Source organism: Anser brachyrhynchus (assembly GCF_964034855.1).
Source record: "Anser brachyrhynchus genome assembly, chromosome: 3".
Classification (NCBI taxonomy): domain Eukaryota; kingdom Metazoa; phylum Chordata; class Aves; order Anseriformes; family Anatidae; genus Anser; species Anser brachyrhynchus.
The window spans coordinates 73,052,882-73,074,896 of NC_137696.1; the positions used below are offsets into that span (position 1 = coordinate 73,052,882).

Genomic DNA, 22,015 nt, shown 5'->3' on the forward strand with positions numbered 1-22,015 from the left:
TGTTGTAGCTTCAGCTTTCCGCCACCAGACCATACTATGTTTTTTTGTCAGCTATTACACCAAAATAAATTAAAACAGAAAAAAAAGAATCTACCAGTAAACTTTAGGTTTAGTTGAAAGATGGAAAAATATAGTTCAAAATACACTGAAATGAAATTAGCTTCTCAGAAGACCTTTCAGAGGGATGAGGTTGCCCATGTAACCAATTGTGCTTGGTGTTAAGTGGCATCCTGCCTAAGCTGCCTCTGGTTGAGAAGCTACCACAGAATGCATTTTTGCAGACAAATATATTTCGTATGTATTTGTCTGTTACAATTCCAGCTAACACACAGTAGAGGGAAACTCAAATACAATTACTGCAGGTACTTTTTTTTTTTTTTTTTGAGTAGCTTGAGCTCTATCTACGTTCCAGCAAAAGAACATAGCTATAACAAGTTAAAATGTCAGCAGGGATCCACATGACCATTTAGTTTGACCTCCAGCACAACACAGGCGATGAAACTTCTCAGGATTAATTCCTGTTTGAAACAGAGTACATAGTTCATAAAGGCATCCAATATTTTTCTAAAAACATCCAGCAAAGTCAGGAGTCCTGACAAGTTGCTCCAGAGATTAATTACCTCATTATTAAAAATCCGTGTCTATTATTTCTAGGATTAATTTGTCCAGCGTCCTCTTTTATTATACCACTGTTTCCTAAAGTTCTATTACCAACTTTTGCTTAACATATGCAAAACTCTTGTCACATCACCCTGTAGTCTTATTTTTGTTTAATTAAACAGGCCAAGTTTCTTCAGCCTTTCATTAAATAGCATGCTTCCTTTTAGTGTTCTTGTGACTTTCCTCTTGAATTTCTATAGTTTATCAGTTTAGCATTATTCTTCAGTCTTGAACAACAGAACTGGAAACAGGGTCCCCAAACTACTCACACCATAAACAGAATGAGTGCTAAGAATATTTCATTGTTCACATACTTAAAAATCTCTTTTGCACCACACAACCGTAATAGGATGTTATACCCTGCTCATTACACACTTAGTGTCTCAGCTTCTTCTAGGACATTCTAGGATAGAGTCAACCATCCTACTGGCATGGCCTACATCATTTATTCCTACATATGGTCCTTCTACTAGGCCTCATACAAACTCATGCATTTTTGCATTTTATCCATAGCAATCAGGGAAGCCCACTTGGTACAGCACCTTGTTCTTTATTTATCATCTTCTTTAACTTCGTGTCACCTGCAAACTTTATCTGGAATGATTTTCTCTTTTTGTTTCCTCATCCACTGACAATAATGTTAAGTAGCATGCAATTCATCATCCTGCTTGTTCAAGAAATACATTTAGGTTTAGGAACTGTCACTAAACCAGTTTTAGAGCCCAATGTAACGTGTACAATGTTGATTTTGGATCATTCAATTTTCTTAATCAAAAAGTTGTGTAATACCAAGTTGAAAAGACTGATAAGAGTTGAAATACACAACTTCAAATTGTCCCTAAACTAGAAACCTCTTCAAAAAAAGCATTAAATTATTTTGACAAAAAGTATTCATCATAAACCCACATTGATTAGAACTGATTACTTTAACCTTTCCTTAACATTTGATTAATCAGATTCCAAATCTGCTGTAATTTCACATCAGTGGCAAGGACAATGAATATCTGGATCATCTGTTTGGCCTTTAATGAAGTAGCACAAGGCTAGTTTTCCTGTCCTCTGGAACCTCCTCACTGCAAATCAGCATTAGCGACACTGAGACCTCCTCTGGATGCAGATAGTATTGCCTTGCTGATTTACTAGTATCCACCTTCAGTTTTATATCTTTTTAATTTAATGTTGGAACAGAGAAGTATTTCATCGTATATAATACCTCATCTTTCTCAGAATCCCTCTACTTTTCTGATTTCTCTCTTGAAACAAAATGAATTAACTCCCCCTTCCTCCCAAAGACAACACGAACAACAAACCCCAAGCAAAGCAAAATCAATTCATAGAACCATAGAATATCCTGAGTTGGAAAGGACCCACAAAGAGCATCGAGTCCAACTCCTGGCTCCACACAGGACCACTCAAAAATCAGACTATGTCTGAGAGCATTGTCCAAACACTTCTTGAACTCCATCAGGCCTGAGGCTGTAACCACTGCCCTGGGGATCGTCTTGGTGAAGAACCTTTCCCTAACCCCCAGCCTGACCCTCCCCTGTCCCAGCTCCATGCCGTTCCCTCGGGTCCTGTCGCTGTCCCCAGAGAGCAGAGCTCAGCGCCTGCCCCTCTGCTCCCCTCGTGAGGGAGCTGCAGGCCGCCATGAGGCCTCCCCTCAGCCTGCTCTGCTCTGGGCTGAACAAACCAAGTTCTCCTCCTGCCTTACACCTCAGCTCCCCACACACATTTTCTACAGTACATAGGTTTTGCTGTACACAAATTCCTATCTCCTTTCCTTTTCTTTCATTCTTTATGCATTTTAAGTCTTTTTCTTGATTTTTTAATGTAGTCATGAAAGGATGACTGACTAGAAGGTAGAATATTTTGGGTGTTCATTTAAGAAATGCTATGAAATACTTTTCAGAAAAACTAAAAAGGAACACCAGAGAAATATCTAAAGAATTCATGCACTCAATCAGAGAAATCCATTCAAACACAAGTAATGCTGGGACTGATGGCATTTCTCAGCTCCATTAAATATCAGTAAACTTTCAACCCCTAGAAAACTTCACTGTAGTAGAAATGAAATTTCATTTCACTGTTACCCACCTGTCCTGATCTTTCACTGTGCTGACTAAATATTGTTTTCCAAAAACCAAATGGCATAGGGGTGAATATTTTGCTATACTGATCAATGGGGACTGTGCTTCTATAGCTCAGACTTTGAAGCTTTTAAAGACATGCAAGAATAATATTTTTTAACAATTCCCCATAGCACGTAAAGAATGTTTTAACTGTGAGAAAGCCTATTAGAGTTACATGAGTCTAACTGATCTGCCCTGGTAATAAAACACTCGTTTTCTGTTGGCAAACCAGAGGTTCTGCACCTGAATATGCTAGAAGCCTGTACTTCTTTAAATCTATTACAAATGGAAAAATTCATCTTTGCACAAAGAACCAGCATAATTAAATTAAAGATATTGTTTGGACCATCAGAGAAGGACTTAAAAGGAAATTAATTGCTACAAAGTACTTTTGGGACTCTTCATGCTATTGAATGAAATCTTGGCTTCACTGAAATCAATAAAAGAGAAATCAATACTGATTATTGAATGATGTTTTTAGCTCCTTCTTATGACCCACATTGCCTTTTGAATGTCATTGTAACAACAGCTAGCTTCAAATTAAAATCACTCTCCCTGTTGCCTCACGGAAATAACGGTTGTATTATTCTTGAGTGATACAAGGGAATAAAACCTATCCTCACTATTAAAAAGGCTGGTACTTTATCAAACAAAAATGTGTGTTGATTCTGGTTTACTTTTTCCTGTAAAAAAAAATAAAAGGCTTCTATTTTGATCTTTGAGAAAGAGCGTGTAATGAAAATGTAGAGTATAGTCTATATCTTCTTATTCAGAAAGCTGCAGAATCATAGAAACATTGATTCAAAAAGAGCTCTGGAGGTCATCTAATCCCACCTCCTGCTCAAAGCAGGACTATAACCAAGTGATCAGATCAGCTGTGGCTCTGCTTCTCCTAGACTTAAAAGCCTCCACAGATGGAGATCCCTTAACTTCCCTGGATAACCTGTTCCTATACTACAGTACCCTCCTGGCAGAGATGTGATCTCTAATGTCCAGTCCAAATCTACCAAGCTATAACTTCACATAGAAGCTTGAGTGAGTCAATGTGCTAGAACCAAAGAAGGTGCTTCATGCCACAGGACACAGCTTGTCCCACTCATGCTATCGTAGTGGGAATTAAAAAACACTCAACCTCTTAGCAGAAAGTACTTGTTTGTGTGTTTTTTTTCCCACTGGATTTTTCCATAAAAAACTTTCTCATGATTCAGTAGTATGCATTATTTAGCATGAATAATACAAAGGACTGTCAGTCCATGCTTACATTTAACATGTTACAGTTAACAACTACTGGATCTACGCGCTATACTTCCATACTTCCCAGTCAATGCAAGTCAATGCTACACTACAGATAAGGTGCAGAGCTGGGCTCCATGTTTGTTCTAAAAAAATGGCTTAAAAGACCGACAGCCTTTTTATTTCATTCAGATATCGATGAATAATATCAATTTCTTCAACTGCCAGGCAGAAAATTACAGATGGTCACCTTTTGATACACAGGTATGTGTGGGTCATAGCTTAAAAGTTATAGCTTACTTGCCTTACTCATGCAAATAAATGCTCTTGACATAAGTGAATAAGTATGGCCCTATACATGCCTTATTCTCTATTTTTGTCACTCTTAGTTCAGCTTGCTGGCATGCACTAAAGGAAAGAAATAGCATGCCAAGATGTGGAAACCCATAATCTTGATAAAGAGGATGTTGTTCAGCTCTATGGGAAGTTTAGCTGCTGGAAATAAAAAGGAAAAAAGCTTCTTTATTCCTTTTTTATATTTTTTTCAAACTGTGCCTGTTACAAGGCTATACAAGGCTACCAGTAAACGGATAAAAAAAATGGCAAGGAAATGAACCAAAGGGCACCCATGCAAGTCTTATAATGCTATTATTTAGAATGTAATTAGAATTATTTCTATTCCTGATTGGAGCAGTCCCAGGAAGCAAATTTCCCCTCTTAACACTCTCAGCTTATTGTAGGGCTAGATATACACACAATGAATTTTTCATTGCAGCCTGGGTTGATAGGCCTTCCTCAGCATTGCTTCCTGCTAATTTTTTTCCTCCTTTTGCAATAATCACTTCTTCAGACAGTCCACAGAGCTGAACAGAAATAATATAAAGGATATGCTTGCAGGGTGTATTAACCAAACTTTTAAATCTTTATTTACCATAGAAAAGGGTGTTGAAGATGAAGGCAACAAGAATTATGAAAGGACATTAAAATGGATGTGATGAAAGGACACAGCCCAGTCATCCCTGCCACATTGCCTTCAGTAAGAACCTCCAGCACTGGGTGGGTGCTCTCCTGTCTTGTCAGGTAATCTGCTCCAAACCTGTTCTCAGCTTAGGAACTTTAACTTAAGGAACTTTTCCACTTCCTGCATATCATTATGAAAGGGGCCAAGACCCACTTTTTCTAGAAGGATATACAACGTGTTCCTGCTTTTCTTCATCCTCTTGACCTTGCATCTATCTCTAAAAGCAAACACGAAGTGACATGACATAGCAGGAAAGACAACTGGTTAACCATGTCCTGGATGAATGACTGGCAGCAGTCACAGAATCACAGAATGGCTGAGGCTGGAAGGGACCTCTGGAGATCCTCTAGTCCAATCCCCCTGCCGAGCAGGCCCACCTAGAGCACGCTGCACAGGATCGCACCCAGGTTCTGAATATCTCCAGAGGAGGACACTCCACAGTCTCTCTGGGCAACCTGTACCAGGGCTCTCTCACCCTCATGATAAAGAAGGGCTTTCTCATATTCAGCTGCAACTTCCTGTGTTTCAGTTTTTGCCCCTTGCCTCTTGTCCTGTCGCCGGGCACCACTGAAGAGTCTGAGATTTCAGTCAATGAAGCGCACCTACACATACAAAGTCTATCACCCAGATTTACTCTTTAAGTGTGATCTAAATGGCATCTAGGCTTTCTGACTTCACTTAGCACTTCAAAAGAATGCTGTAGTCCACCTTAGAAAAAATGAAGAGACTTTTGAGGTAATTGCCAGTTGGCAACTTGCGAGAATCAGCAAATGAAACAGGACTGCTCCCTGTGCAATGTGAATCCTACGCAGCCATGAAGCCCTCTCTTTTCAGTTAGCAACAATAGCTCTTTGTGTGGAACACAGCAATATTTCAGTGAGCAAAACTATGAATTTTCCTTTTGCTCTTGGTGAAAGGTAATGATTTTACTGGATGAATACGCCTTTGACATTTTAATGTTTAAAGGAAGGAGGTATTTGCATCTACCCCCTATTTGCATATACTGTTCCCCAGGTCTCTCCCTGTTTCATGCCATGCTCTGCCATCCCCCTTCCTCAGGCAATTCTTGGCACCTTTCTCTTGTCTCCCCAAAGTCAGTCTTCCCATGTTGTGATCTGCTCATCAAAGCAAGGCTTTCTGGTCTGAAAAGGGAATCTTTCCACTTAGGAGAAGGATGGTAATTATGTTAAATGAATGTTAACTTCTTGCTAATGAATACATTAAATCTCTCCTAAACATTTCTGGTAAAAGAAACAAGCAAGGAAACAGAAAAACAATCAGGCATGCCATTCATTTACCAGAAGCATTAATTACAAGTAATTAGAAAAAGTGATTCATTTTTGAAGTATATAAGACTCCTAAAAAGAAATACAAAGGTTTCAGCAATAGATGAATAGATGTATCTGTACCAAGTGGATAACAGCGTGTAAAATAAAACATTGCATACACAAAGGCTTTAATTTTGAAGGATGACATTTCCAAAAATAAAAAATAAAAATCCAACATTGACTTTAAAATTTCTAGCGATAGTAATCCACATCCACCATAAACTGTATCAATATCTGATTGCTTGCACTGTTCAAAAGATGCATCTAATTTCTAGTTTGCATTTTCCCTCATTTACCTGCTCGTGGATATTGTCCACCCTTGCTAGCCCAAACATTTCCCTACCATTTACTTCCTGCTCTCTAGGTCTCTGCTTACAGGTAGCCCTTAAGTAGGTTATCATCTTTTCTCCCTATGGCTTCTCCCTTTCAGCATGTATTGGGTACAAGAGAGAGGTAAGAAAAAAAAAATATTCCTTTTTTCCCCCCCTTTGAATGCTGTTGCAAGTTCCCACAGAATTTTAGTAACATCTGCTATATTTAGACTATGAATTTCTACAGCTGCTGAGTCTAGGCAAGAGCTAAACTGAGTGCACTGAATTCATCAAATCTTTCCTTTTAATATTTTCCAATCTTTCTTTTGGGTCTTTTCTGAATCACCTCTACTGTATATCAAAAGCCTGTCTGAGCTGTTGCTGCTGACCCCCAAAGCCCAGCTCCCTGTAGATATAGGTGATACTGAGATTCACAGCCTGGCCTCCAGTTCTGGTCCTCAGCAATAGCTCACTTTCACTGAAATCCCTCATGGTCTTACGTGTGAGATGAGGAGGATGGGAGTCTTAGGTTTCCTGACCTGTAAAGCACTCACTCAACACACACCTTTTCTCCCTTTTTACCACCAGACCACCCTACTTGGAAGGCCTTGGCCCAATTTTTGTTTTGCATGTGTAACATTTTTAATCCACTAGAACACCAAACATTTTCAGCAACGGTTGAAACATAAATAGGTATTAATAGCTTCACCTTATTAAAATCCATTCACATTACCCACCTCTGATGTGCAACTATTGAACAGCACTCAGGAGCACTACAAAGCCAATTAGGAGAGAAAAATACAGACTATGCAAAGCTGAAACTGATAGGGAATTCAGCTAGCAAGGCTGTAATGAATAACAGCCCCTCATGGCTCAGCCTCTGTGGTGTCTTCAGTGACGGAGAAGGAGGCTGCATAACTCCTCAAAAGGTGGCACCAAGGCACCCCTACTCACGTGTACCAATGAATCTTTAATGGCTGTTCTCATTTTATTGAATCTTTAATGCCAGGATGTATAGCATAATCAGATATCAGGAGCAAAGTTGTCATGCTACTTTAATCTTTGCTGCATGTGAATTATATTGATACCCACCAAACAATAACGGTTTATGTTCTAATATTCTTGTACTTCAATTTCTATGTACAGGAGAGAAAAATAAATGAGGAGACTGGAGGAAAATTGCACTTAAAAAACAAATTTGTCAAACTAAATTCCTTTATTATAATACACTGCTGCAGCATAATTTTGTCTTGGATGCTTGGATGTGACACGAAATAAAATACCCCTGCATGGCACTGCAAAGGGGAAAGAGGCGATCAGTTTATTGGCTCTACAAGTCCTTAGGGCTTTATTCATTGTGTGAGGAACCTGCTTTAAAATGGCATCACCCTCTTTCTCAGAGGTCCCGGTAGGAACAGTAAATCTCTTTTACTAAAGTGCAAGATGAATTCCCAAAGGTGTTAGAGACAGTTCAGAAAATGCTGCAGTCTACAGTCGCATATATATATATAAGTTCTTAAAGTACACATGCAGCAAAATATTATACAGCTTTCATCATACATTCATATACATATACTCTAAAAATTGAAAAGAAATGGGGAAAACAGTTAAGTAATGGCAAATGCAAAAAGGAGGGAAATGGAAGCATCTGTAGAAGCCTTTATATCATTGATGGTTATTTTAACCTCACCATTTATCTTAACAGAAATGTTTTATATTGTAAATGAAGTGTGTGTTTCCAAACTATATATAAATGTACCAGAGCCAGATTCAATCAGGTTGCTCACAGTACTGCCATGCATTGCACTGTGATTTCCATTTGGAAACCTTTACTCTGTCCTGACTGCTCAGAGAGAATGGAAAGGCATTATCTGACATAAAGAAAGAGATCTACATTTGATCCTCAATAAATTTGAAGGAATAGGGTTTCTCTTCATGGTTCATTGCCTTTATCTGTGAGATTGGTTTTCCTACATGCAGTTTTATTTGTTCAGTAGTTTAGGATGAAAGAAACACGTTAAAACTATCCTTAGAAAAAGATGCACACAGTCCCTGAAAGGCTTCTCCTGTCATATTCTCTGCCCCAGCGAAGGAATGAAGTCTGCAGGATGAAGATTTGCTTTGGAGTCTCACTGCATCGGGCCATCCTCCTTTGATAATTTACCAGCATCAGGCTGCATACTTTGAGATAGTTTCCAAAAACTGCATGAACTTGATGATGATCACAGAAGAGTTTATTTACAATCTTGGCTGTCAACGCTCCCATCTTCTTGCTGCGGTATCATCTTTTTCATGTTGCAGAGGGACACTGTTTTGAGAAGATCACGTAAACATCCCTGGGCTTTTGTCAGCTAAAATACTTGTTTTCACTTTTTTTCCCCCCCCACTTGTTTCAACTTTTTTACTCCTCAGCTTACCTGCCTTCCCCACAATCAGTTACTGTCAACTTGGCTACTTTGAAGTTCTGTAGTCAAAGCCCTAAAGACATGAACAAATATTTGTATATGCTATCAATGAAATTCAATTCTGCTTTTTTTGACTGTTATTTATCAAATTCTTTCCCTTATGCTAACGTAATTTCTCTGCTAATGTTGTGGGTTTTTTTTGTTGTTGTTTTGTTTTCCCCTCTCCCCAATCTTTTACAGTCTCATGATATTTTTGGTTATACATCTCTGCTAGACATTGTATACAATACGTATGTGGGTGTGCATGTATTTCTACATATATATGCACACTAGATATCTAAATTCAATTTATCTTCCCATTTCTTACAGTACAAATCTCATTATTAAAAAGACCAACATGAATCTCTATTCACTCTTGGACCAAAAAAAGCAAAAAAAAATAACTAAATATAGAAGAAAACATAACTCTCAGTTGAAATATGCCAATAGATGAAAATATGGTTTTAAAGTTTCACTTTAATAATTAGAACTGTTTGTTAAAAACAAAAAAAGCCTTTAATTTCATACTCTGAAGGAGATGACTGTGATAAATGCTATGTGTAGTTTACACGTTGATAAAACGTTGCTGTTCTCTAGGGTACCCTCAGGGCAGTTTAAGGATGGATTTCGAGGGACAGCCAAGGTGCACTCATGTTGGTGGCTAACACAGCTCCTAAACAGCTGGCTTCCTTTTCACAATTTATAAAGCACAACACTGTAGGACAGGTTATCAGACTTCACGTGTATAGGGCCCATGACTAGGTACACGATCTCAACTTCATCCAACTCAAAAATCGTATTTTCTTACTTTTGTTGACCATTAACTGACCTTGCGAGATAGGATTTATACACTGTGCACGGAAAGGATTAATGTAACGATACTTTGTTCACACACTGCAATGTGTGTGTGTTCTGTGATGGACGTGCAGGTGGCTCTAGACCTGTGGCTGCCTTTTTATTGAAAATAAATAGAGTCCGTATCAAATCCCCCCCATTTGTTAAGCAGGACAGTCTTAGGGTCTTTGACTTCACCAATGGATGTTCAGAAGGAAAAAACATGAATAAAATCACAGATTTCTTCTCTTTTTGCCTGTAACAGGGGAGCACAACTTCCCTGATGACCTGTCCTATTAGCAAGCACTAAAACTCTCTGTTAAGCCACAGAGGCTCTGCTGAAACACCAGGGCAGACATTGCTTATTAGCTCTGCCTTGGGTACAAAGCAAGCAGGAATAATTCCCTTAGCCAGGCAGTGAGGGTAGCTGAGGGTCTTGGGAGAAATCTTTTGGATCAGAAAGTATAAGGCAGCAAAGATATACAGTAAGGATGATGTAGACCTCCAAAGGCCTAAGGAATTATATATGTATGTCTAATAAACAGGATGAGACAAAACTGAATGCTCATTTTCAAACTACAGCTCAGTCTTAGTACACTTCGCACCCGGCTCATGCCAAGTTGGACATCCACCTCCTTGTTCATCTGCAAAGCTCTCTAGGCAACCCCAGTTCTGCATTTAGGTTATCCCAGAGGGCCCTAATTTACTAGTTGCCTGCTTGCAGTCTGCTAAGCTAAAGGTTAGAGCACACATCTATGATGTGACAGAGTGCAGCATGATCCCTCCTCAGCTTTGCTGCACCATCCTTCCTGGACACAGGCATCTACGCTATGCCCCGCTGAGGTTATGGCATGATGCAGAATTAAAGATACATATAGGAAAAACAACAACAACAGCTCAGAGAGTGATAGAAGGTCAGGTTATTCCTTTGGGTGCATTAAAATTCCTTTCACACGTGGGTTTATGGGATTTCTAAGTCATATTTGAGATTCCTTTTAATGTGATCACTCTAACCCTTCCTCTTCACAGGTGGCATTGCATGTACCTGAAGTTATCCTACAGAAGAATAATACACCAGAAGCAATGAGTACTAAGAGACCTTAAATTTTGTCTTGTTGGTATATTACACAATAAGTCCTATTTGCACATTCAGAGCACTATACATAGCTGTGCAAAAAAAAAAAAAAATCTGCAGTTTGAAATATACCTGAGGCAAAAAGATTTAACTTTAGAAATCCAGTATTCTGACAGTTGTGCATAGTGGCTTCATTCAACTCACTTTTTAAAGCTATGCCCTTCATTTTGTCTGCGAGTGGCCAGCTTGCTTTAGAAGAAACTGAGCACCAGCTCTATTCTTTTCTCTAGCCCTTTATCTAGCTAAATCAAGAACTAATTCTACATCTGTTCTGCTACATCTTTTGGCCGATTTCGCAACTGATGTGACACAATTAAGCAATAAGACATGGCAGGAGTATACCCACTGGTTTCAATATCATACCACAGATGGCAGGATAAAACATTAAATTTTAACCTTTCAAGAAGTGCAGAGAAATTGTTTGAATCTCCTATGTTATTATTACGAAGTGGAACCTACTATACATTGAAAAAATTAGAAAGACTAGAAGTTTGTATAATATACCTTAGCCATGTGCGTGATGACTGGTTCAGCTGTTTCAGAACAGGCAGTCAGTGAGCTGTCTTTTTTCCTGTAGTGCCCAGCTTAGCTTTCAGGAATTGCTGCACAAATCCTTGACTTGCACCTTCTCTGAAAGGCCCACCAGAAAGTCCTACATTGGGCACATGAGACTTAAGGCACATACAACTGTCAATAATCAAGTTTTAAATTCCTACTACGTGTTTCAGCTAAAGCATTAATGATGGAAAGTGAACGGCTTCACAGGACACGGTATTTTGGTTGAACTTTCTTTTTTATTTCTGTGGGCTACTGCTATGCGGTGGTGAGACCACCATCACTGCCCTTAGGGGGTGCAGGAGGGGGTCTGGCTGCAGCCAGAGGGGAAGAACTGGAGCTTTCCTGGCTGGGGCGGCTTGCTGGGCAATAACACAACCTCAGGGAGAGGGAACCCAATGCGAAAACTTCACCTCAGTCAATTCACAGTGACAGCAAGACAACAGTTTTGCTTGTGGAAGGGACACATAGGTGGGCTGGATGCGCATGCCCTGCCCCACGTTGCCTGTGGGAGCGTGGACTTGCTCCACAGGCTGTGTTCAGTGTCAGAGCACAGCCAGCGAGCAACCCTTAAACGTGCCACCACACAAGTAACCACAGATAGCAGGCAATGACAATGTGAAAGCATAGTCCCTTAAAGTCTTCTGAGACCAAAATTTTAGCATGTTTGTTCTCATCCAGAACCTCGGCTCCTCTCCACTTGCTTCAGATTCTTCTTAAAGCAGCTATTTTTCCTGGCCTTGTCAGCTTTTGATATGCTTTCTGACAGAAATTCCTCCCTACTTCCAGTTTAGCATTACATCTGTTTTTATTGCCTTTTAAACACAGCTATCATTACATTTCTAAAGCCCATACTCTCTGAGGGCCTGAGATTCATGAGCGACATACGTTGCCACAAGTCACAACGAACTTTAAGAAAGCCTGCTGTATTTTTTCCAGGGGCTTTGCAGGCGTGCAATGGAAGTGGACCCATTTTCTTCCCCCACCTGGTGGTTTCCTATAGCATCTATAGCATCTACAGCAGCTCTGACACTTGCAACTCAAGAGCCTCATCCACTCCCCAAGGTAGCTGAATTTTCTCACCACATCCCCCATAGAAAATCTTGCAATAGCACAGAAGATGGCACTTGTCAACACCAAGATAAAATATCCTCATGATAAGCCAGATTGTACTCAGGCATTCAGAGTAGCCAGAAGAAAAGAAAAGAAGAAGAAAAAAAAGCACACCCAAGAGACGTTCCCTTTCAGGATCTCACAGGCAAAGAAAGCTCCAGCAGTCAATGTCGAAATGCCTGCTTTGGAGAGCTGGCATGTAGGCAGGCATGGGGGAGGGCCCTGACTTCTAACGAAAAGAAGTAAATAAACAACAAATGCAACAACGCTATGAAAAGCATAATTTTTGTAGTACAGGAAAAAAATATTAAACGTTCATTATAATTTAGAAAGTAAAGCTCATTTTTCCAGATACAATAGGAGCTGGCCAAACACATGAATTTGGAACACCAAACTGGTCATTTTCAGCACATGGGCTAAAAGCACAGTCTAATCCGATAGCTACAGATGGAAAGAAACCCTGAGCAGCTATAGTCAAACTAATGCCTTCTTCAGACAAATTCTGAAAAGCCACTTCACATATATGCAATGCATGATATTTTTATTTGCTAATTTTGGCTTCTGTTCTTAATTTAATCCAATCCACGCAACACCTGCAGCAAATTTGTGACTAGACTTTTATTTTCTGGTGGTGATGGTGATGAAGAACCACGGTGGCTGCCCATCCCAGTTAGAGCACTGCCTCAGAACAGGGTTGCTCTTTGTTCAGTACTGCTCTGCCAGCTCTTGACCCCTGTTTCTGCACCCATCAGTGTCGATACAGTCTGTCCAAAATTACTGGCTGCAGCTCTCCACCCCCTTACACTGTTTTTGCATGGCTGTAGCTTCATTGATGTTGACAGACTCCTCCCAGTTTTCATAAGCAGAAACCAGGGGACAATCCTGTCAAGTATGGACCAAATACACAGAGTACAAATAGCATTACTTATCTGACAACAGTGGAAAAGCATCAGATTATGCAAACTAAAGAATTTGGTCCTCCATATGAAGTTATCTCATAACTGTAATGAAACATCTGTCCAGATTCCAGTAGGCTTTGATTTGGACTCTCATTGCATTGAATAAATGGACAGTATTATCCTAAGTCTGCAATCTCCTTACATTTCAAGTCCTAATTTTCTATCTGCCAAAAAAGCCAGCAGACGCAGAAGATTAATTTCACAGGAGTCAGAGAAATGTTCGCTCTGAGCACTTCTGTCTCACACTTTTTTTTTTTTTTTTCCCCAGGGACTACTCAGACACCCATTTCATCTACCCTAATATCCACACTGCCTTCAGAAGAGGATGAGGAAGAGAGATTAAAATAGCCAAGTAAGAAGGCATTGCAAAATGAACCTAGAATCCACTGGGCAATGTGTATTCAAGAACACGGGATGAGATTCTTGCAATTTTACTACTAAAGAGAAAATAACCTTAATTAAGGTTATGTCTTTTCCCACCCTACCCAGACTCCCCTGCAGTAGTGGCTGAGATGCTACCCGCCCTGTTAGGGACAGTTTCTCAGCGAGCTTGTCCCAGTTATGCTCAGTCTGGCCTTCACTCTGCTGGTGTGGTGCACACTGTTGCCATATCTTACCTCTGCCATCCTCACATACACTTGTGGCTTGGATGGAATAAAAAGTGACCACAGTTGGGACTCTTCCTTGCTGAAATTATGAATAAGAACAGGTCTCCCACCCCAGTATGATTCTGGAAGGGCTGTGCATGCTTGTTCTGGTTATTATTTAATTAAGAGCAGCACATTTTTTTGGTGAAAATTTACCTAATCTTAATTTGCAGTAGAGAATATGCCTGTATTAGACAGGAGAACTGGAAAGGAGGTGCAGAATGTGTGAAGTAGCCAGTGCTTACACTGAAAAGCAGCAGGAAAAGCCTTGCACATAAACTTAGCATTTGGCACCACTTAATTAATTTTCTTATCCTAGCTAACTGCAGTCAAAAGTGGAGTACGGGCGTCTGCAGATGCTCTAAGTGCAGGCTTGAAGTAAGAGCAGTTACTATGAAGTGGAGCTGTGCAGGCTCTGAAAACAATTTGTCCAAGAGCTATTGACGACTGAGAGTTCTTGTTGCAGAGCTGAGGCTCTTATTCTTCATGTGAAATTAGAGGATTTTACTTGTGATCTCAAGTAGAGCTTTGAAAATACAAGTTTCAATTCACAAACACAGCGTCTTTTAAAATTTGTTTCCACCAGAAACTCATTTCATCTGTGCATCTAATATTATCAAATATCTTTCCTCATCTTTCATAAATAAATACTTAGATTTACCATTCCAAAACCCAATCTGATATAGCTAAAGGGATTATCAAGACCTCAAAAGAGATTGATCATTTACCATAAAATCCATTAATTTTTTGATGATCATTTAATGAAAAGACAAATAAACAGAATAAACTGGGTCTGATTTCCTCCTCTGCTTTCAGAAGCGAAGCATGCCTTTCAGTATATCTTACCCAGACTGTATGAAGAAACACTTCCCCAAAGCACTGTGTTCCCCTTTCGCTTAGGAGAAGTTCCCTCATGGATCATACAGGGCAAATGAATTAGATGTGTATAGAAAAGAGAAACAGATATGGACAATCTTCTTCAGAGCACTCTCTGTCTTGAGACAACAGATTCTTAACCAGATATTGCTGCCCAAGGACATAACTGCCTTAAAGCAATATTCAGCTTAGACTCCATTCTTTCCCTGCTGTCACAAAGACAGGATGGACATGTACAGCACAAGGTGGTGGAAAACTGGGTTTGCAGGAACAGTGTGAAAGGGCCAGAGATGTTCAGATAAAGCAGTGTTTTGAAAGCTAGGAGCCTTTGGGACGAATCTCATCATACAGACAAAAGAGCAATGCCTGAATACTTCACTGCTTATTTCCTACCTACCAAAAAAATACAGAAGGGAGATATTACCTTCATGTTCAATTTACTGAACCTAAACATCACTGTGTTTAATTTTAAAAATGAAATTATCTAGTGGATTATTCCAACTGAATTCAGAAACAATTCTTTTTACAACCAAAATTTAATTTTTGATAAACTTATTATTTCCTTCCTTTCCAGTGCTATGTGCCTCTGATTTGTACACTTAAGTATCTCAAGTCTCCACAGCCAGAATCAATGGGATTTGAAGGCTTCATCCAATACCTACAAGCTGGGCATGTAGCTAATACACAGAAAAGGAAAAGGAATAAGGAAGGATGTGGTCAATTATCCATGCTGCTAGGAGCATGGATGCTCCCACTTCTTTAGGGCAAAATCCAAGAGTGTCCAGTATTTCCATAAGAGGATTTGCTTTACCAGTTGTCATTAATAAGAGATCATTTAAGAACTGAAGCTTTCTAGGGTCAATCCTGCTCAGACTCCTACAATGGAAAGATTATCATCATCTTCAGTAAGAGTGGAATTAAGTCTTCTATTAACATAAACATATTTATTCTGCGGAAAACTTCTTTCTTTCCAATCATATGTTTGTCTAGAGCACGAGTAAATATTTTTATACATGAAAAACCTCCCAACAACAACAAAAAAGTAAATTCTTAATAAGATGTGACCTGCACTTAATTTGCTATGAGAATGCTGATGTGTGTATATTTCACACATTTTTGCCTTTGAAAATGAGCATACACGGTCCCCATACAAATATGCACACCATGATACCTATCAAGATTATTACATAAGAAACAAAATATCAAACAGAAACAGACTTTCATTTGTACCTAACAGACTTCCATTTGTACCTAATTCAAATGGTTCTTGATTCCTCAGATTTCTCATTTGCGTCACTGTTGGTTTTGGTTTTCCCTGAATATGAGAATGCTGACCCAGGATTGCTTGGTTCCTCTCCTTTGCCATTTTACATGCTGATTTTTTGCTCCTTATATGTGGGAAAAGGAATAGGTATGGCATTGCACTGGATTTTGAGTCCAGACTTAGGCCAGACCCTTTGACGTTTCAGTGGGAGCAAGGACAGAGTTGAGCACGTGCCGCTGCTGTGAGTTTGAGATGCCGAATGCCTGGCAGCTAAAACACCTGCCGCTTCTCCAACCCGTCAGCACCCTCTCACCTCAGGGGAGTCCCTCCTGCCCAGCCATGCCCCAGGTTGGAAACCCTAGGTCTGCTGCTGGGCCCCGCTCCTCATGGGCAGGAGGGCAACCAGCTCCTCAGCTCTGCTGTGGTACCCAAGCGGCCCTGTTGCCTTAAAACTTGTGGTCCTCTGCTCCAGAGGAGGGCCAGAGAATGAGAGGAAGAAATGGGCCCCCCAGCCTCCCCAAAGGCAGCTTGCACCATCCCTGTGTGACACAAGGCTCAGCCGGAGGGTCACTGGACATCTGTAATTCTTCCTGGTGTGCGCTAGATGCCACTGTGCAGACTGCTTTTAGTAGCCAAACAGCCACCGACTCCTCAGGCAGCCACACTGCCTATTACAGGTCCATCGTTGCCATTTGGTTGGACGTTCAACACGCTTGGCCTAGCAAAGCTCCCGTGAGTTAAGGACAGGACTATCATCATTTTATGGACGGAAAACTGTGGTGGAGTTGCTTGATTTTCCTGTTTTTTGGCTATGGTAAGGCTGACAGAGCATGGACTTCAGCAGCAGTCACCTGTGCTCACACCAGGCTAAAGTCCCAAGGAAGAGACTTGTTGCCTCCCTCCAGCTACTGCTGCTGAAGCCAGATAAAGATGGGAGATCAACAGGGAATCCGAGCAGAGAGGACAGGCAACAATAGCCACAATACTAGTGACAACAGCAACATTACCAAATACCAAATTGCACATAAATTCAAGTGAGGTTCCCATGACCAACCTCAGTTTTTCAACCTCCTTTCACCTGCCCAGCCTCCTGGGGTGTCTTCTGCTCAGAAGCCACCCCAGCAGGCCTCACAGCCAGGCAAACTTTACACTTTAGGCACGTCTGCATGGTCCTTCAACAGCAAGAATTTCTGGTGATAAGGAAGGGGAGGCAGCAGGAGCAATTTCCTCAGAAGTCTGGAGAATCTGCATCACTCAAGGTTTTTAAGAGTAAATTGGTAATTGTAAAGTACAATAAGGTCTTCCCTGAGCCTTCTTTTCTCCAGGCTGAACAACCCCAGCTCCCTCAGCTGCTCCTCATAAGACTTGTTCTCCAGACCCCTCACCAGCTTCATTGTGCCTCTCTGGACACACTCCAGGACCTCCATGTCCTTCTTGTAGTGAAGGGCCCAAAACTGAACACAGTACTCGAGGTGCGGCCTCACCAGAGCCGAGTACAGGGGGACAATCACTTCCCCAGTACTGCTGGCTACACTATTTCTGACACAAGCCAGGATGCTGTTGGCCTTCTTGGCCACCTGAGCACACTGCTGGCTCATATTCAGTCGGTTATCAACCAACACCCCCAGGTTCCTTTCCAACTAGCAGCTTTCCAACTACTCTTCCGCCAGCCTGCAGCATTGCATAGGGTTGTGTCCCAAGTGCAGGACCCAGCACTTGGCCCTGTTGAACTTCATACACTTGGCCTCAGACCATTGGTCCAGCCTATCCAGATCCTCCTGCAGAGCCTTCCTACCTAAAGCAGATTGACAGTCACGCCCAATTTGGTGTCATCTGGGATCTTACTGAGGGTGCACTCAATCCCCTCATCCAGATTGTTGACAAAGATATTGAAGAGAACACAATATCTTCCAGCCTTACCTTGCTCTGGTTCAGGGAACAGTTATGCAGTTCCTCCTCACTGCAGACAGACAGAAGGCTCTGACCCAGACACAGCAGCTTCTCGCAGCTGAATCCAACCACCCCAGACACCTTCTAGCATCCCAACCCCTCTGTTTCCACCACTGTGTGGCACTTTCTCAGTAAACTACTCTGGACAGACATGCTAAGCGTTGTACATCTCCTTGTCCTATGCTTGCTACAGTCAGTAGCAGAGCATTCTCACCACTAGCTGAAGGCTATGCAACATCTCATTTATAGTCTCTAATTCAGCTCATTGGGAACAACTGATTATAGTCGCTGAGTGACATGGTGCCACCAGTACCGCAAGGGCCATACCATTCCTTCCAGCTGCTGGAGCAGAGTGCACAAGCCCTGGCTGGAGGGAGCAGCTTTAAAAATGCCACACACTGACTTCTGCTTTCAACCCTTCAGCACAATTTAAGCTCTTTCTGAGCACAATTTAGGCTCTTGTCTGAGGACAACCCAGAGAAGACCACTGTGTGTTAACCCAGTGCTGAGAAATGTGGCAGCACCCCAGCATCAGCTGTGAGCATTTGCCCACCTGTGCTGCTTTTTTTTTTTTTTTTTTTTTTAAAGCTCACCCTGCCAAGTGAGCTCATTTGCAAATTCTGTTTTTACAGCAGATTTTACTGGCTTTCTGAAGCTGAGCAAATAAAATTAAGGACTTTCTGACAGAAGCAGGTTTCATCCCTCGAACAAGCTGTATGAAATAGGAAACAACCGCAGATTCTAAATTGAGGTCTTCCTCGAGGTCTAAATCAATTAACCACAAGGTCTGTCAGGGTTAAATCTACATTACAAAAGATTCAGCTATGATAAATACTTCTGTCAGCCCTTTGCTTTCCCAAACAGTGAGCTGTAAAAGTTACTTCTGTGGCCATGCTCGTTTTCAGTTCTACTTTTTTGAAATAGCACTTCTTTCTGGTGGTGCAATGAACTACTCTGCTCCACCTCTGCAGCACTTTCCTTACCTCTGCTTTTTTTTTTTCCTCCATAAAGCCCACAGGCAGCTTCTATTGGTGCAAACTGATGTTTCCATGCCTGGGTGGAAGACTCGGATGGCTTGCATCTTCCTGCCTGCCAAACGTCTTGTCGAATCATTTTGTGCCACTGGGAATGCCCTGGATTTCCCCCTTCCCCTCCTAGACCCAGTGGAGCAAGCAGACATTTGACAGAGCCCAGAAGTTGGCTGATGCTCTGTAATCACAGCTGGAAGGTCACTGGTGCGGTGTGGTTCATCCTGAACCGTCCTACCCACTCGCAGGGAGACCCACATTTCAATGATGATTGAAGCTCCACACTCTTGGAGCTAGGAGAGTCACGACATCTCAAGCTGGCAGACAGCATCGTTTGAGGACTTGAAGGGCACAGAAGCTTTTGGTTGTGCCACAACTTCCCAGCCTCACAAAAAAATTCATTAGTTGTCTATATCCAAAGCCTCCAAGTTGTCACAACAGGGTTTAAATCTGCACTCTGGAATAATTACTGTGTAATTGGTAATTTTTTTCAGATGATTATTAAAGCTTGTACCTGAGTGTTGTTTATTTTGTGGATTAACATATTCTGTTTAGTTGGTGTCAAGTATTTTTGTTGCATGTTTATCAGCTATTGCTTGCTGCCAGCTGAGTAATTCTGTAAATGAGATTTGTATATACTCTCCCATGTAAGTAAATCTACACACTAAAGTGTCATCCCATTAAAGTTATCTACCGCTTGCTAGCTAGCTAGTCTGTGTGCGCGTACCCGTCTGACATTTAGGCCATAAACAGCTCTTGACTCTCAACAGGGGATTGTGGAAAAATACAAAGAAGCCTGTGGGAATGCATGTAGTAATTTTTAAACGTATAGAAGAAAGAAGGCAAAGGAAACAGGGCAAGCCTGTCAGCAAATATTCTTGAGTAAAACAGAGAGCAAGAGATGGAGTAGCTACTGGAACAGTACCGGTTTTCTTATTCTACAGTATTTCTAACACCAAGCATTCAAATTAGGCGTTAGACCTCCCAAAACCAAAAGACTGGCTACAAAAATCAAGAAGCTTTAAACAAAAATATTCAATCTGTTATTATTATTATTTTCTCCACCTTTTGAAAGTTTTATGGTTAATTTTTTCAAGCTTTATTCTGAAAACATGAAGAGTCCAAACATGACCATGAATCTTTTAACGATTACTCTTGGGACTTAAATAGAAATGCTAAGTATTCTGACACAATTAAATTGTGGTCATTGATAGAAATGGCTATTATGGCGCTTTTTTTTTTTTCCTTAATGCCAAAGATAGATCTTCTATACACTAAGTACCTTTCAGGAGGGTACAAGTACCTTCTAAAGGTATGCTGGGGTATAAAGTTAATCCATGGAAACAAACAGAATTTCCTAAAGGCATCAGGGCTGTTGCAGTATAAAAAAGCCATTGAGGTGTGGGATGAAATGAAGAATGTGGGTAAATTAACATAAATTCAGGATGTCATTGCATATAGAATTTGGTCATTATTCCAGCTGAAAAAATATGAAATCAATTAGACAAGTACACTTAGAAATCCTACTGAAGACAAAAGATGTGTAGGAATTACACATTTATCCTTAAGAATAACTTTATACATAGATCATTGGCTGATACTCCTTAAATACCATTTGACACCTTCCTGATCAAGCTTCACAGAGTTTGTGAGCAATTCTCCTCAAAGATGAAAGGCCTGGCATTGCTTTCTCATGCTAGCATTAATTTTTAGAAGCTTAATATTGCAACAGTAACATTTATAGTATTTACATCTTTCATGTTATTTGCTAAAATTTATTTAGGAGACAGCTTATAAAGCTTGGTGATGAGTTTGTGGGTCATTGATTTGAGCCCTATTGTAAAATCTTTAATTCCAAATATAGAAATAAGAATTTTTTATTTTTTTTTTTTAAAGGCAAAAAAATCTGTCAGGTTCCTAGTAAGTTTTCCAAATTTTCTTAAAAATAAGGATGTAGATATTTTCATTTTTAAAAAAGAAAGCTAAGATCTCCTTTGAATCCAAGTATTCCAGGAGCTTTTAAAAAATAAATAAATAAACTCACCTCCCTACAATAATTACTATAAATACCTCTGTCAAAATATGGCAAGTTGTAAATTGTAGAACACGTTCTACTAACATGCAAAGATACTGAATGACTGCTTTCCTGTCTAGAATTAAACTGTTTATTTTTATGCTGTTGGACAAATTGAAAAGCTATCTGCTAGAGCAAGTCTCTAAAATAAGTAATTTTATTACATTGACTCAAGAGATGAGAAAGCAGCAGCATACTAACTCATCTGATCTAGGACGCTCCAAAAATATGCAACTAGCATCTGCCAAAAATTCAGAGAAATCCTGGTAGAGGTTGGAGAAAGATGTAAAAGATTTGTTACTGTCATGCACTGGCAAATGTCCCATTAATACATGATGCTCACTTTTCTGTGTCTCTGCTGTCTTTGTTTGTTTGTTTGTTTGTTTAAAGAAAAAAAGTTTTCTTTACAACATTCTTTACAAAAGTTTTCTTTACACAACCAAAATTTACTCTT

General features: G+C 40.4%; 1 protein-coding gene and 1 long non-coding RNA gene across 2 annotated transcripts in view; both read right to left on the bottom strand.

Moving 5' to 3' along the window:
* SLC35F1 (solute carrier family 35 member F1) overlaps positions 1-22,015 on the bottom strand; it is a 243,299-nt gene that overhangs the window by 125,480 nt on the left and 95,804 nt on the right. The gene's annotated exons all lie outside the window — the stretch shown is intronic.
* LOC308193408 lies at positions 8,390-18,902 on the bottom strand. The gene is made up of 2 exons (XR_013949612.1): positions 18,430-18,902; positions 8,390-8,990 (listed from the first exon to the last, which is right to left on the bottom strand). It is a non-coding gene; the product is annotated as an uncharacterized lncRNA (long non-coding RNA).